The following is a 15,782-nucleotide window of genomic DNA, read 5'->3' on the forward strand; positions in this document are numbered from 1 at the left end:
ACGCGACTAGGTCCTGCCCATGGGTGGGACCAGGAGGGGGGTGGTTACACCCCTCTCCCTTGCCCGGACTTTCCCCAGCTCAGGGGCTGGTGTGCCCCTGGAACTGGTTTGAGCCGGCATATGCACAGTGAGCACCGGGGTGCCACTTGCAGTCACCTTCCTCTCAGCCCTGCCTACCTGGGATACACAAAACCCTGTCTGGGATGGTGCTTGCACCGCCCCTGACAGGAAACCCTTTGTCCGAGCTCTCCTCGCTGGAAGGACTCCCAGCAGCAGGAGGTCAGACTTGTGTCTGTGGTGGCAGCATCCATTTTGTGATGCTGAGGCTCGAGTTAACTTTAACCGGGGTTCACAGTTACATACATGTTGTGTCCCTCTAGAAGGGTGGAATGCTAACCCCGTCGCCAGAATTGGCGAGGGGTTAGTATTACAATTCGTATGACACCTTACTCGACATGTTTTGATAAAGCGATACTAAAGTTAGCAAATAACCGCGAGGATTATAATGCACTTAAGAGTATATGGTACGCGTTATCATGGAACAGCTATTAGGACTTGGTTCCGCAAGCTGCAACCGGGCTCAGCTCATGCCAGAGCACCATCTCACATAATTCCAAGCACTCTGCCTTCAGGATTGTTAAGGCCTGCCATAGGAGTGACTGATAGGAATACATGTGTCCATTTTAGGGTTAGATATAGGGATACTATATCTAAAGCAAAGGGTAATTACACCACCTTGCCCCAGCTGCCGTGCAGCCAGTTGTGTCAGATTTGTGTGGCCAGCCAGGGGTGGCATAATACATGCTGCAGCCCATGGTAGGCGCTGGGTACACCTATGCCCTGGATACCTAAGGTATGCTGGACAGGGACTGATAAGGTGGCCCAGTATCCAATTAGATATGTACCTAAGGTACATGGAACCCATTTTACAGAGAGAGCAGTGGGCCTGGGGCCCTGAATAGCAGGGTCCCAGGTCAACTAAGTCGAAAAAAACAGCAAAACACCAGGCAAAAAGTTGGGGGCAACCATAGTCAGATATCCACCTTCCTACACTGTGTGCTTGTTGTTTTTGAAAGTTATTCTCGTTGCTCAGGGGAGAACATCATATCAGACAGGCTTGCAAAAAATTGGTCTGCAACATCAGGTGAAAGTTCGACCTAGTTTGAAAATACTGTAACTGTGCAGTTCTGTGCATGATTGCTATCATCGATGTTTTGGATCAGCAATGCTCACAGAAGGTTGTACCTGTTTGGTGCTGCTTTCCTCTCGTACTTCACCGCCACCTACTCGTAATGGTGAAGTCTCAACGAATGCCGTCATCAGAATAGGTAGCCGCTGGGGACAACACGTTGCATGAGTCGTTACTGGACAAAGCAAAGTATCAATTCGAATAGAAGAGATATTCACATAAGGCCATATTGCCGCCTCCATGTCTGGATTGCTGTTTGGATACAATACTTGCATACAGCAAACGACCCTGGAAGTGACAGTTACGAGATAGCATTCTCCTGGCACCATTCCACAACAGCTGTGTTCATTTATTAAAACGCAGCTACCGTTGGAAAGCTGTCTGAAAAATGGTTCTATCTGTGTTGCAGGAGTGCCTTTCAGGTGACATGAAAGGTTATTTGAAGACCCTTCACATGCTCCATGCAAGTTAATACCTTGACACAGAAGTGTACCGCTTAGTGATTTTTTACAATTATTACCACTAAGGAATACCTCCTTTTTCCCTTCACTATAACATTTGTGTGTGTAAGGTAAATCCCAGGTTGATTTGATGTATCCTTTACCCAACCTTTCATACTGGCCTATTGGTATATATTTTTGAAATATTTAAACTGGAAAGTTGTTATCGGAATTGTAATTGTTCCGTGTATTATCCATTCAATGACAGGTCTCTCTGACATTGTCAGTGGTAATCTCTCAAGTTTTTCAATGCTCAGAATCGTATAGTCTGCTCCTTTTTGTGCCAAACTGATTTGATCAGTAAAGTTAAAGATAGAAAATAATGACGTTATGTTGATTAGACGCCATGGCACGTAGCCTGAACGTAGGTTTTGCAACTCCCAGCCTAGCTGTACAATAGAACGCAATTGGGACTGACCAGGTTGTAACATTAGCAAGTCTTGCTCTATTATATCAAAGGCAGATGATACAATATTGTCCAATGAATATATTCTGGAAGACAGAGTTGTTAACCCATTGTCCACTACAGAAAGTGATTTTTCCAAATTTATACGATCAATTTCTCGTATTTTTCCGCTGTTTCAATTTGCATTACTTTCCAAGCTTCGTTGTATGCAGCGTATATACCAGCCGCTATGAAACGCTTTTGACGCGGTTTGCGAGGTCCCAATATGAAATCTCGCAAGTCAGCACCTTCTTTAAGTAAAGTCAAGTGTTGCTTAATTTCAGCCAGTGTGGATTTCTGTAGCCACTCAAGGCATAATTTCCCTACACTGTATGTTGTAACTATCCCTGGATGTTGTCTCTGGGAATATCTTGGGTCTGACCTGGTCATTTTGAACCCCTGTCTTTTGTTCAGGAATCTATCTTGACAGTTATTTGTGTCTGTGGGCCAGATCAACCATTTCCAATCAGGATGTGTTCTGTTTTGGTGAAAAATATGGGATACGTCTATTTCCACATCAGCAGTACTATTAGTATAGTTCAAGTTCAGGCATTTATATAGCGCACTACTCACCCAGAGGGTCTCAAGGCGCTTGGGAAGGGGTTCATTATTTGTCGAATAGCCAGGTTTTAAGTTCTTTTCTGAAGGAGGTGTGGTTTTGAGTAAGGCGGAGGCAAATGGGGAGTGAGTTCCAGGTCTTGGCCGCCAAGAAGGAGAAGGATCTTCCTCCCATGGTGGATTTTCGGATGCGCAGGACTGCGGCGAGGGTTTGATTGGAAGATCCTAGTTAGCGGGTGGGTGTGTGGAGTGACAGTCGAGTGTTGAGGCATTCGGGACCTAGATTGTAGAGGGCCTTGTGTGCGTGGGTGAGAAGACGGAATGTAATTCTTTTGTTGACGGGGAGCCAGTGGAGGTCTTTTAGGTGTCCGGTGATGTGATCTTGGCGAGGGATGTCCAATATAAGTCTCGCTGATGCGTTTTGGATGCGTTGGAGTTTTTTCTGTAATTTTGATGTGATTCCGGCGTATAGTGTGTTACCATAATCCAGTCGACTCGTGACCAGTGCGTGGGTGACAGTCTTTCTTGTCTCGAGGGGGATCCAGCGGAAGATCTTTTTGAGAATGCGAAGTACATTTAAGCAGGAGGATGAGACTGCGTTGACTTGTCTGGACATCGAGAGAGAGGAGTCTAGGATAAAGCCAAGGTTACGTGCATGGTCAGTGGGTGTGGGTGCTGTGCCCAGAGCGGAAGTTCACCAAGAGTCGTCCCAGGCAGAGGGGGAAGATCCTAGGATGAGCACCTCCGTTTTGTCTGAGTTGAGTTTCAGGCAGCTATGTCTCATCCATTCGGCTACTTCTTTCATGCCTTCGTGAAGATTGGTTTTGGCGGTGTTGGGGTCTTTGGTAAGGGAAAGGATTAATTGGGTGTCGTCGGCGTAAGAGATGATGTTGAGGTTGTGTTGGCGCGCGATTGATGCGAGTGGGCTCATGTAAACGTTGAAGAGGGTGGGACTGAGTGAAGATCCTTGTGGTACTCCACAGATGACTTCAGTGGCCTCTGAGATGAATGGGGGAAGTCGGACTCTATGAGTTCTCCCAGCTAGGAACGAGGTGATCCAGTCCAAGGCTTTTCCTTGTATGCCGATGTTGCTGAGGCGTTGTATGAGGGTGCTGTGGCAGACTGTGTCGAAAGCGGCGGAGAGGTCGAGTAGAATGAGGGCCGCTGTTTCTCCGTTATCCAGTAGTGTTCAGATGTCGTCTGTTGCTGCAATGAGGGCGGTTTCGGTGCTATGTTTGGCTCGAAATCCGGACTGAGAGGGATCGAGGGAGTTGTTGGATTCAAGAAAGGCGGCGAGCTGGCTGTTGACGGCTTTCTCAATGACTTTGGCCGGGAATGGGAGGAGGGATATGGGTCAGTAGTTTTTAAGTTCAGAGGGGTCTGCTGTGGGTTTCTTCAAAAGTGCGCTGAGTTCGGCGTGTTTCCAGATTTCTGGGAAGGTGGCAGAGTTGAACGAGCACTTGATGACATCACAGAGATGGGGTGCGATGATGGAGTCAGCTTTGTTGAAGATGTGGTGGGGGCAGGGGTCGGTAGGCGAGCCAGAGTGGATTGAGTTCATTAGGCGGATGGTGTCTTCAGTGGAGATTGGGTTCCAGGCGCTAAGGTTGTTAGTTGGTGGAATAGGATCTGAGGGGGGTGGGGAGCGTTGATCGCTGGGAGTGTTCTCGAAGCTGTTGTGGATGTCGGCAATTTTGTTGTAGAAGAAAGAGGATAACGCATCGCAGAGGTCTTGGGAGGGATTGATGACGTTAGATGCTGCGGTGGGGTTGGTAAATTCTTTGACGATGTTGAAAAGTTCCTTGCTGTTGTGAGTGTTGTTGTCGAGGCGATCCTTGAATGCTGATTTCTTGGCGGATCGAATCAGTTGGTGGTGTTTGCGGGTGGCTGCCTTAAGGGTGGCCATGTTGTCGGTGGTTGGGTTTTTTCTCCATGTTTTCTCCAGGGTGCGGCATAGCTTCTTGGATTTTTTAAGGTCATCCTTGAACCAGGGAGCCTTTTTGCTGGCTATTTGATCTGGTGCTTTTTCAGGGGTGCTAATTCGTCAGCACTGTGGGTGATCCATTGCTTGAGATTGGTGGCCGCTTGGTTTGGGTCCAGTGAGAGGGTGGGAGGGTTTTGGTTGAGTGATGTGAGGAGTTGGTCGGAGGTGATTTTGTTCCAGTTTCTCCGAGGAATAGGTTGTGGGCGGTTGTGGGTCAGGGTGGTTTTGTAGCTGAAGTGAACACAGCTGTGGTCCGTCCAGTGGAGAGCTGTGGTGCGGTCGAAGGAGATGTGCTTGCTGGAGGTGAAGATAGGGTCGAGCGTGTGTCCGGCTACATGGGTGGGGGTGTCAACAAGTTGTTTGAGTCCGAGATTGGCCAGGTTGTCCAGTAGCCAGAGCCAACCTTCACGAAGGGATGAAAGAGGTAGCCGAATGGATGAAGAACAGCCGCCTGAAACTGAACTCGGACAAGACGGAAGTCCTCATCCTGGGATCCTCACCCTCCGCCTGGGACGACTCCTGGTGGCCCCCCGCCCTAGGCAGCGCAACCAAACCAACAGACCACGCACGCAACCTGGGCTTCATCCTGGACTCCTCCCTCTCCATGACCAGACAAGTCAACGCCGTCTCCTCGTCGTGCTTCAATATCCTGCGCATGCTACGTAAGATCTTCCGGTGGATCCCCACCGAGACCAGGAAGACGGTCACCCAGGCCCTCGTCACCAGCCGTCTGGACTACGGCAACACCCTCTACGCCGGAACCACAACCAAACTCCAGAAGAGACTCCAGCGGATCGAGAACGCCTCAGCACGACTCATCCTGGACATCCCCCGTCGCAGCCACATCTCCGGACACCTGAGAGATCTGCATTGGCTCCCGGTCAACAAGAGAATCACCTTCCGTCTCCTCACCCACGCACACAAAGCCCTACACAGCCAAGGCCCAGGATACCTCAACGGCCGCCTCAACTTCTACGCTCCCAAACGCCAGCTCCGTTCGACCAGCCACGCCCTCGCCGCCGTCCCTCGCATCCGCAGAGCCACCACAGGGGACGGTCCTTCTCCTACCGCGCCACCAAGACATGGAACTCCCTCCCCACCCACCTCCGCCTGACCCAGGACCACCTCGCCTTCAGGAGGCAACTCAAGACCTGGCTGTTCGAGCAGTAGCGGATAACCCCCCCCCCCCCCCCAGCGCCTTGAGACCCTCTGGGTAAGTAGTGCGCTATATAAATGCGATGATTGATTGATTGATTGATTGATTGATTGATTGTAGGGTGGAGGTGTTGCTGTCGTGTTTGTTTTCAAGGTGGTAGTTGAGGTCTCCTAATAGAATGTAGTTCTCGGAGGCGAGGGCATGTGGGCTGACGAAGTCCGTGATGTCATCGCTGAATTGAGTGCGGGTACCTGGAGGCCTGTAAATGAGGGTGCCTCTGAGTGTGGTCCTAGGGTCGGTGTGGATCTGAAAATGGAGATGTTCAGCGGTTATGGGCTTCGAAATAGACGGTTTATTTAAGTCTTTTATCTTAGCTAAACCAAGACAAGTAGTTTGTTGAATGGTATCATTCAGGAATACTATTTGTTCTGGGATCATGTAGGCTCTAAATAATGATTCTAGACCTTGTACCTGCCAGTCTTTTGTTCCCCAGATGGTTTTTGTTTCAATGTTATTTTTCCAAAACTCAAAACCAAATGTAGACATTTTGTCATAAAATTTTTCAGAATAAATCAGTTTAGTATTTGTCCACATTGTTTTCATTCCTGTCTTATTTAACATTTTAAAATAAAACGTTTCTGGATCACTGTTGTTAAACCCTGAGAAGTATGAAAAATTCTCATAAAATGCCTTCGAACTTCCTTTTGGTGGAGTTGGATAATGTTCCCATTGATTAGAAGTAAAAACATTTCTAGGTTGTGCAGATGTATGCAATTAGTGTTGACCATAGTGATTGTAACAGTATAATTCTTCATAATTTGATGAACCCTGTAAATAATCATGTTCTGTAAATTTAGCTGACATTACTAAATCTGACACCATATTATTAATATTTTCAAAGACCCAATCATCAGAAAAAGAGCATGGTATCACAAAGTCACTTAAGGAAACCTTAAACTGGTGTAGATACTTCAAGAGCTCGATCGGGCCATAAATTTCATAGTCAGTTATGTCCCATGCTATACCCCCAGGTATTGGGTTGGCTGTGATGTTCACTGATGTTAGTTCTCTTTTCTCGATGTGAGAGGATCTGTGAGACTTTAGGACCAAGTTGATGTTTTGACTTGCTTTGTCCATTGTACAATATTTTCCATCAATGAATTTACCCAAGTATAAAACCATGATGAGCCAAAGCAGGAGGAAAAGTACACCTAACACAGTCCAAAATTCAATCCATGGTGAAATCAGATATGTTTCTTTTAGTTGGTGAAAAAGCTCGGTTATTTTTTCTTTGAAAGTTTTTGTTGCTGGCTTGTCTCCATGTTGAATCATCGGAAAAGTCATCAAAGTTGATAAAATAGCCAGATGCAGTTCTGTCAATTGGTGGGATTGCTTCCGGATTTCCATTGATCTTTGCATTTTCTTTTGTTACATTTGTACAGTCTGAGGCTACATCGTTGTAGATTGGTGTATCATCATGAATCGTTGCAATTTGGGTTTCAAGAGGCAGAAGTTCCATGGCTTTGTTGCATAGTCCTTTTTTCATTTACTGCAGGTTTATCGAATGTGATTAGTCTCTCAGTTTGAACCTCTTGGATTGTAGCAAAGTTTGGTCTTCTGCTATTTCTTGGTAGTCCACTGGGCCTGCTATTTCTTATCGGCCACATGTTTGTGCATTCACCAGGTCGATGGAAACAATTCTGTTTTCCTTTTTACCAGCAAGTGGCGGTAGTACTACTGATCTTGTTCCGCTGACAGCTAAGACAGGTACTGCTTTTCTGTAAGAAGGCCCAATTTCCTTCTTCACCGCGATCTTTTCTCTGACCAGATCCCCAATCTTTGGAATCCAGACAGGTCTTGCTGGGACAGGTGGTTCTTCAGTGGTTGTTGGCTTAAACTTGATGTTACTTAGACTCTTTCTTGTTTCATTCAAGTCCTGTAAAACAGCCAAACGTTCTTTGATATCAAAAGTTTTTTCTTCTACCACTGAAGTTTGACGATCCAAATCCTGGATAATCATTCTAGTACCAAACAAAAGTTCATACGGACTGATACCTCCTAGAGAATTTCTTAGCATGTTATTAAGACTACGTTGGACACTTATTAGATGTTTGACCCACCCATCACCCGAACCTAATATCCTCGCTGTTATAGATTGCTTTATGTCACGGTTTTTTCTTTCCACTACTGCATTTCCCTCAGGATGGAAGGGAGAAGAGTACCGCAATGCAATGCCCATGCTGGTCATGGCCTCTTTGTAAGCTCGAGAGCTAAACACAGGACCCTGGTCAGAATGTAGCATGCCAATTGTGTATGTGCCGATAAAGACTCGCAAATCTTTTATAACAGTTCTGGCGTCAGCCGAGCGCTGGGGCCACATTTTTAAGTGAATTCAGTCTTAATAATTGTGGGGACGCATTTCTCCGGCTGGATTTCTGCGTATAGATCGCCTGATGCTTTCTAATAAAGGTGTCCTGGCAATAGTCTGGTCCGGTTCACAACTGCGATCTCTGTTGCAGTCTGGACAATCCATTGCAAATGTGTAAATTTGCAAGCTCATCCCTGGCCACCAGTATTCTGATTGTAATTCTATTAGAGATTTCAAGATCTCTTGGTGCCTCAGACCCAGTCCCATGTGTGCGTCTTCAATCAAGAAAACTCTCCGGTTCGTGTTTGGAATTACTCTATCCCCCAATCCAGGGATTTGAGCAAAAGGAACAGAGTTTGCATCAATTATGTATGTATTACTGAGTGGATAGTTGAGAGGTAATGCTGCATAATCGCCTTTTAACGACGCTTTTACCGCCAGCATGGTTTCTCCATCTATGTGTTTTTTAGAACGCTTTTTTGTGGCTACGGAAGCCGGTTGAACAGCTGCCGCTGTGGCTCTGTTAGCCAATGAATTCCCTGCAACGTGAACGCCATCACGTTGATGACTCAGTGTATGAATCACTTTTTTTTTTAAACCATATTTATTGCAGAATCAAATTACACAGCATACAAATATAAGCAACTTGCATTACTAGCACTAATGAGTATTTATTGTGCACATGGTTCTCATACACGGCCCTTAAGCCCACAACCCGGAGGTCGGGCGGCGTCAAGCGATGAAGCATTATTCATGGCAACCTCTGAGCAGTAGTATTTCCCATGCAAGTACATCTTCAGTCTGCTTTTACATTTTTCATCCCCCCCTCCTAAACCCCACCCCCCCAACTTCCTAACTCCCTATCTCCCTCCCCCACCCACCTCCGAGTGCCCCACCTACGCCTGAACTCGCTGTTAGTGTATGTGTATGAGTGCTATCAGGAGTGTTTAGTGGTCTACAAGGAAAGTGCACCTGGTGTGTTTGTGTGAGCTTCAGCACCTGAGTTGGAAATTCCTTCCTCCTCCTCCAACGTGCTGTCTCGCAACGCCTCTACCATAGACTCCCACGCCGCTGCCGCCTCCAGTGCCCTGTCGTCGGATTTGCGGTGAGCCAGTTGATACCTGAGTGTACTCTCACTCGCCGCCCACTTAAGACACTCATTAACCCACCTCCTATGTGTGGGACTCTTTTTAGATTTCCAATTTCTAGTTATTTCCCTCTTGGCCAGTACTAACCCCATATCAATAAATGTACTTGTCATTCTATTCTTGGGTGTGTGCGGGAACCAATGCAATACTCCCACAGCCATGGTATATTGCAATTCCCTGTCCGTTACTTCGTTTAATGTCTCGCCAACCTCCCGCCGATAGTCCCGCAGATGTGGGCAGTCCCATAGCATATGGCCCAGGTCCGCCTCTGCCGTGTTACATCTGGGACAAGCCGCGTTCTCCACTCCAAAATACTTTCCAAATTTTCCCTGGTGTGAGGTAGGCTCTATGGAAGATATAAAAATGTATCAGTTGGAAACGTGCGTTCCTCGTGCTCTTCCTCGCGCACCTCAGTATTTGTGCCCAGGAGGTGTCAGGGATCTCTGTCTGAAGATCTAATTCCCATTTAGCTTTCAGTGCTGTAAGAGGTTGTAAAGTTTCACGCAGCATTCTAGAGTATAAGCATGTTACCGCTTTATAAGTACCAGCTGCCATCATAGTGTATTGACAGGCCATGGACGTAGCGGGCTCCAGAAGCCATTCCCCCCAGTGCGCCTGCACGGCTCTGGTCACAGCCGCGTGCATCAAATAGTCCCCCCTCGGGAGGTCAAATCGATCTTGTAGGGTTTGGTATGGGATTAATGCCCCGTCCTCGTAGAGGTCCCCTAGTACTTGCAACCCTGCATCCTCCCACCCCTGCAATCGCGACCAATCGCCGCCGTGAGGGAGAGCCGTCACCATTCCTAGCGGTATCTCAGGTGCGTACATACGTCGCATCCCTGCTCGTCGTCGTGATCGATTCCAGGAGAGCCTGAACGTCTGCTCCTCTAGTGACAGCACTCTGAGAGTGAGCCTCTGCTGTAGAATGATGTACGCCAGGACATGGCGGGGGGTTCCCCCTTCCCTCTCGTTCTCCAGACCCCGGTACACCCTCGCCACCTCTTGTGTGAAAACCTGCAACTGAGCTGCCAGGTAATAGAGCTCGAAATCTGGGACCACCATGCCCCACTCGTCTTTTGGTCGGAGCAGCGTAGCTAGCGCTATTCTGCGCCTGCCCGTGCCCCACAGAAACGATATCAACAGTGACCTCAGTTGTCGGAAGACAGAGCCGGGTATCCACACAGGCAGTGTGCGGAAGTAGTAAAGGAGGCGTGGTAAGGCTTTTATTTTCACCAATGAAATGCGTCCCGTTACCGAGAGCGGGAGGGTGGCCCAAAAGGACATGCTGCCCCTCAGTGCTCGGATACAGCGACCCACATTGCCCTCCAGTAGATCTGTAGCTGTGTGATACACATGTACTCCCAGATATTTCAAACAATTAGACTCCCAGTTGAGCTGCTGGCGAGTGGCAGGTCGCATCTCCCCTTGTCGCAATGGAAATAAGCAGGATGTAGACCAGTTGACTTTTAGTCCAGACAGCCTACCAAAGAGCACAAGAAGTCTTTCTGCGCCCCAGAGCGCCTCGCTTACGTCCTCTAGGAATAATAGGCCTTTGTAATAATGTCCCGTCCTGGCTTCCGCCGCGAATGGCTCTATCGCTAATGCAAACAGCAAGGGAGATAGCGAACACCCCTGTCTAGTGCCACGGCTCACCCGATACTGGCGCGAAATGAGAGCCCACCCGCACTCGTGCCATCGCTGATGTATACAACATTTCGTCCAGCCTATTTAACCATCTCCAAGGCCAAAGTACTTCGTAACCCTGTACAGATACTCCCACTCCTGACTATCAAACGCCTTCTCGATATCGATTGACAATACTAAGGGCGTTCGCGCCTTCTGCATTGGGTCACCCATTAGTCGTATCAACCGGCGTACATTGATAGTTGTGTTCCGCTTGGGAATGAAGACGGACTGGTCACTGTGGATCAGCTCAGTCATGTGCTGCAACAGTCTGGTCACCAATATGGTACTTAGGAATTTTGTAGTCCGTTGTTAACGGCCGATAGGATGCTGGTCTGTTGCTCTCCCTCCCCGGCTTTAGTAACGGAATCATCAATGCTTCGCACATAGATTGAGGTAGTCTGCCTCTAGTCTTGGCTTCTTTGTATACCATTTGGAGCCGCGGGGCAAGTTGTCCCAGGTATTTACTGCAAAATTCTATGGGCAACCCGTCCAAGCCCGGGGTTTTGTTTCTAGCCATCTGCTTCACCGCAGTCCCTATTTCCCCCAGTGTAATGTCCCTGCCCAGGGCTTCCGCCTGCTCTTGGTCTAGCTGCAGCAATTGCAGTCCCTCCAGGAAGGCGTCAATTTCACATTCTCGTCCTTCCAACGTGCTTTCATAAAGCGTTCCATAATACGCTTGGAAGCTGTCTAAAATTTCTGTTTGGGTGTTGCATATGCGGCCCCCATCCCCTTCAATGGCCAAGATCGGGTGGCTGCGCCTAGTGGGGTTAGCCAACCAAGCAAGCAGCGTCCCAGCCTTGTCCCCCTCGGCATGCGCCCTCGTCAAATAGGTTTTGTGGTCAAAGCTTCGGAGCCGTTCCATTTCGACCGCCACTGCTTCTTTGGCCTCGCAGACAGCGCCCTGTAGTTCAGGATGAATAGGTCGTGCTAATTCTGCCTTACGCAATGTCCTCTCTGCCTTATCCAAATCATCTAATAGAGCCTTGCGTACTCCTGCGTATTTCCCTATGCAGTGCACTCTGATGACGACCTTGAAGGCATTCCACTCCATCACTCTGGATGTCGAGGTGCCATTGTTTTCCTCAAAATAATGTGTAATCCTCTCTCCTAGCGCCTCCCGAAACAATGGGTCGTCTAGAGTGTCCGGCGCAGTTGCCATGTCGGAAACCGCGAGGTCTGTCATCCAATTGAGCGTCAGTAGTAGGGGGTTATGATCAGACAGCGTGCGAGTTAAGTATTCGGCGTTTGCCACAGCAGTGACCACGAGTGGGGAGCACAAAAAGGCATCAAGGCCGACATGTAGGTCGTGCAGGCTAGAATATTATGAGTAGTCTCTCATAGTTGGATGCTGCGCCCTCCAAGCGTCCACCAACTCCCATCTCTCCTGCCACTCAATCCTACGCTTCGCCAGTCTATGCACTGGGGATGCACCCAGCGGCGGATGGGGCCTGTCCAGAGCAGTATCTACCACTGAGTTAAAGTCTCCTCCCACGATAACGGGACATGCCAGGTAACTTGCAAGCGCACCGGAGAGCTTCGTTAAGAAGGCCGCTTGGTCGACATTGGGTGCATACACGCTACATAGCACTATATCCCGGCCCTTAAGTTTCCCTTTTACGGCCACAAATCTACCCTCTGGGTCTATTACGCGCCTACCCACTTGGAAGGGAACCCCCGCCCGTATCCAGATCAGCGCGCCCCTTGCAAATGCAGAGTACGTGGTGTTGAACAACTGCCCTCTCCATCTTCGCTGCAGCGCAATACCCTCTTGCTTTGTCAGATGTGTTTCCTGCAAGAACGCAATCTGGACCCCTCTATGAACTAAATAAGCATGGACTTTGTGCCTCCTTGCCATCGTATGCAGTCCCCTCACATTCCAGGTTACACATTTCACTGCTCCAGATTTAGCCATAGTCCCATATTAACCAACAAAAGGTAGCAGAAGTCCACATCCAGGCGTTTGTGGTGGCACCCCCTCCAACCCAACCGCAACCCCAAAACAAAAGGCCCCCTCTCCCCATGCCCATCGCCTCGAGCCACCCCAACTACTCTCAGCATCCTCCCCCCTAGAACAGGACCTAACTTCGAAAAGCAGCCCCCATACAAACTTTAATAATGGTTAGCTAACCCCCACAACCACCCACCTATTCCGCAGTCTTCACTACGGTGACCTTAAGGGCCAGCAGGGCGTAACTCGGCTCCAAGGGTGGTTACCATAGTCCCAGCCCTCCCGCCCCGCAATCCCCCACAAACACTCACGAGCATCCAATCTGCCTTATTGTATGCTTCAGCAGCTAGAGGCACCGGCTCCCCCAGGCTTCATGTGTACTGTGCACTGTACGTCCTAGTCCTCAAGCTTCAATCATTTCTTCCGATGTCTGCGGCGTCACCACTGGGCCCTTGGCGCCACCAAGTTACGACAGGTCCGTTTCCGAGCCCGTAGCATGGCCCTCCGAGTCCGAGGCCCTGCGTGATCAGGTGCTCCCTGTTGGACAGGCCACCTGAAGGGCTCGCTCCCTCCCCACATGACAGAGCCCGGACATCAGCTCTCCAGGTGCTACCCACAGAAGCAATCCACGCTCCGTCCCCTACGGGACTCCTACTCCCGGACATCTCTGTATCACGGGCCCGGGCCACCGTCAGCACCATTGCCCAGCCCGGCCGCCATCTTGGACACTGCACCACGAGGCCGCATGGCCTCAGCTCGACCCCAACTCTGGGCCTGGCCAGGCCCCGACATCCCGGCACCACCATCCACCCAGGAGGTGAACGGACCACTTGGCAGGTCAATGGGAGAAAGAAGTGTCGATGGCTCTCCCCCGCCAGGTGCCGATCGCCCCCAGCCTCCCCGGGCGCTGGCTCCACCCCCCTGCTGGGTGTCTGGACTCCCTCATCCCGGACCTCCCGACCTCCAAGTGCGAGGGTCCGGACATCAAAGGCCACCAGACCTATAACTGGGGCAGCTCCAGAGCAGGAAGGCAGTTGTATCCTGGAGTCGAGAGACACCGAGAAGAACTCATCCTTGACGGACTGCTGGCGCTGCCGCAGCCCTGCCTTGTGAACTGTCGTCCTGCCGCTGGCGCTGCCGCGGCCCTCTGCATCCCTCATCCTCGTCGGGACCTGCTGGCGCTGCCGCGACCCGTTGTAACTACCATCTTCGTCGGGACCTGCTGGCGCTGCCGCGGACCGTTGCCACCTTCGACCACCCCGGGACCTGCTGGCGCTGCCGTGGCCCGTCCTTCAAGAACGCCGAGCTCGAGGATTGTGAGCTACCCATCATCGCATCGCAACTACCAGATTGGTAATAAGACTGTCCCGCTACCCCCTTTCCCCTCCAAGAGACTAGAATAGAGGGGACCCCTGAGTCCAGACCTCCTTGTACCATTCTACCGTACCTCAAAATTGCTTATAAAGAACGTTAAATCTTATCTTTGTGTGGTGCCTATCTGTGGGGGGGAAGTTACTTGTCTGTACGATCGCTGGAGACGGCTCTCTCCGGAGACCTCTCCTCTTGTCCTCGGCCGACCCTCCAGGTCCCGTCTAACATTGGTGGCCAGCGGCGCGATCCGAACCAACGCGTAATCGTACAGAAAGCAACTCACCCCACGACTAAACCACAATGCCGGCCCAAGAGAGCGGATTACAAAAAACAATTTGATGGACAGAATGTAGATCAATGTCTTACATTCACCCCAGTACAAGGATCTGGGCCTAAATCCATCGTTTTTTGCACTCCACACCACCCTGGGTTAGATAATGGCTTTATGCAAATCAGCTCTGACCCTGTGCCCCATGGGAACAGTCCAGTCCGAACTACACAGCCATATCTTTCCCAGACCGGAATCAAGCATCCGAGGACCGGATCGGTTTCGAGGTAACACCTCTCATCAGCCCGGCTAGCTTGACTCCAGTGGTGTGGAGGCTCTGGGACCCACGTCTGAGCTACCCCAGTACACTCAGGGAGAAAATTACAAAAAACAATTTGATGGACAGAATGTAGATCAATGTCTTACATTCACCCCAGTACAAGGATCTGGGCCTAAATCCATCGTTTTTTGCACTCCACACCACCCTGGGTTAGATAATGGCTTTATGCAAATCAGCTCTGACCCTGTGCCCCATGGGAACAGTCCAGTCCGAACTACACAGCCATATCTTTCCCAGACCGGAATCAAGCATCCGAGGACCGGACCGGTTTCGAGGTAACACCTCTCATCAGCCCGGCTAGCTTGACTCCAGTGGTGTGGAGGCTCTGGGACCCACGTCTGAGCTACCCCAGTACACTCAGGGAGAAAATTACAAAAAACAATTTGATGGACAGAATGTAGATCAATGTCTTACATTCACCCCAGTACAAGGATCTGGGCCTAAATCCATCGTTTTTTGCACTCCACACCACCCTGGGTTAGATAATGGCTTTATGCAAATCAGCTCTGACCCTGTGCCCCATGGGAACAGTCCAGTCCGAACTACACAGCCATATCTTTCCCAGACCGGAATCAAGCATCCGAGGACCGGACCGGTTTCGAGGTAACACCTCTCATCAGCCCGGCTAGCTTGACTCCAGTGGTGTGGAGGCTCTGGGACCCACGTCTGAGCTACCCCAGTACACTCAGGGAGAAAATTACAAAAAACAATTTGATGGACAGAATGTAGATCAATGTCTTACATTCACCCCAGTACAAGGATCTGGGCCTAAATCCATCGTTTTTTGCACTCCACACCACCCTGGGTTAGATAATGGCTTT

This window comes from Lissotriton vulgaris, chromosome 1_2, assembly GCF_964263255.1.
Source record: "Lissotriton vulgaris chromosome 1_2, aLisVul1.2, whole genome shotgun sequence".
NCBI lineage: Eukaryota > Metazoa > Chordata > Amphibia > Caudata > Salamandridae > Lissotriton > Lissotriton vulgaris.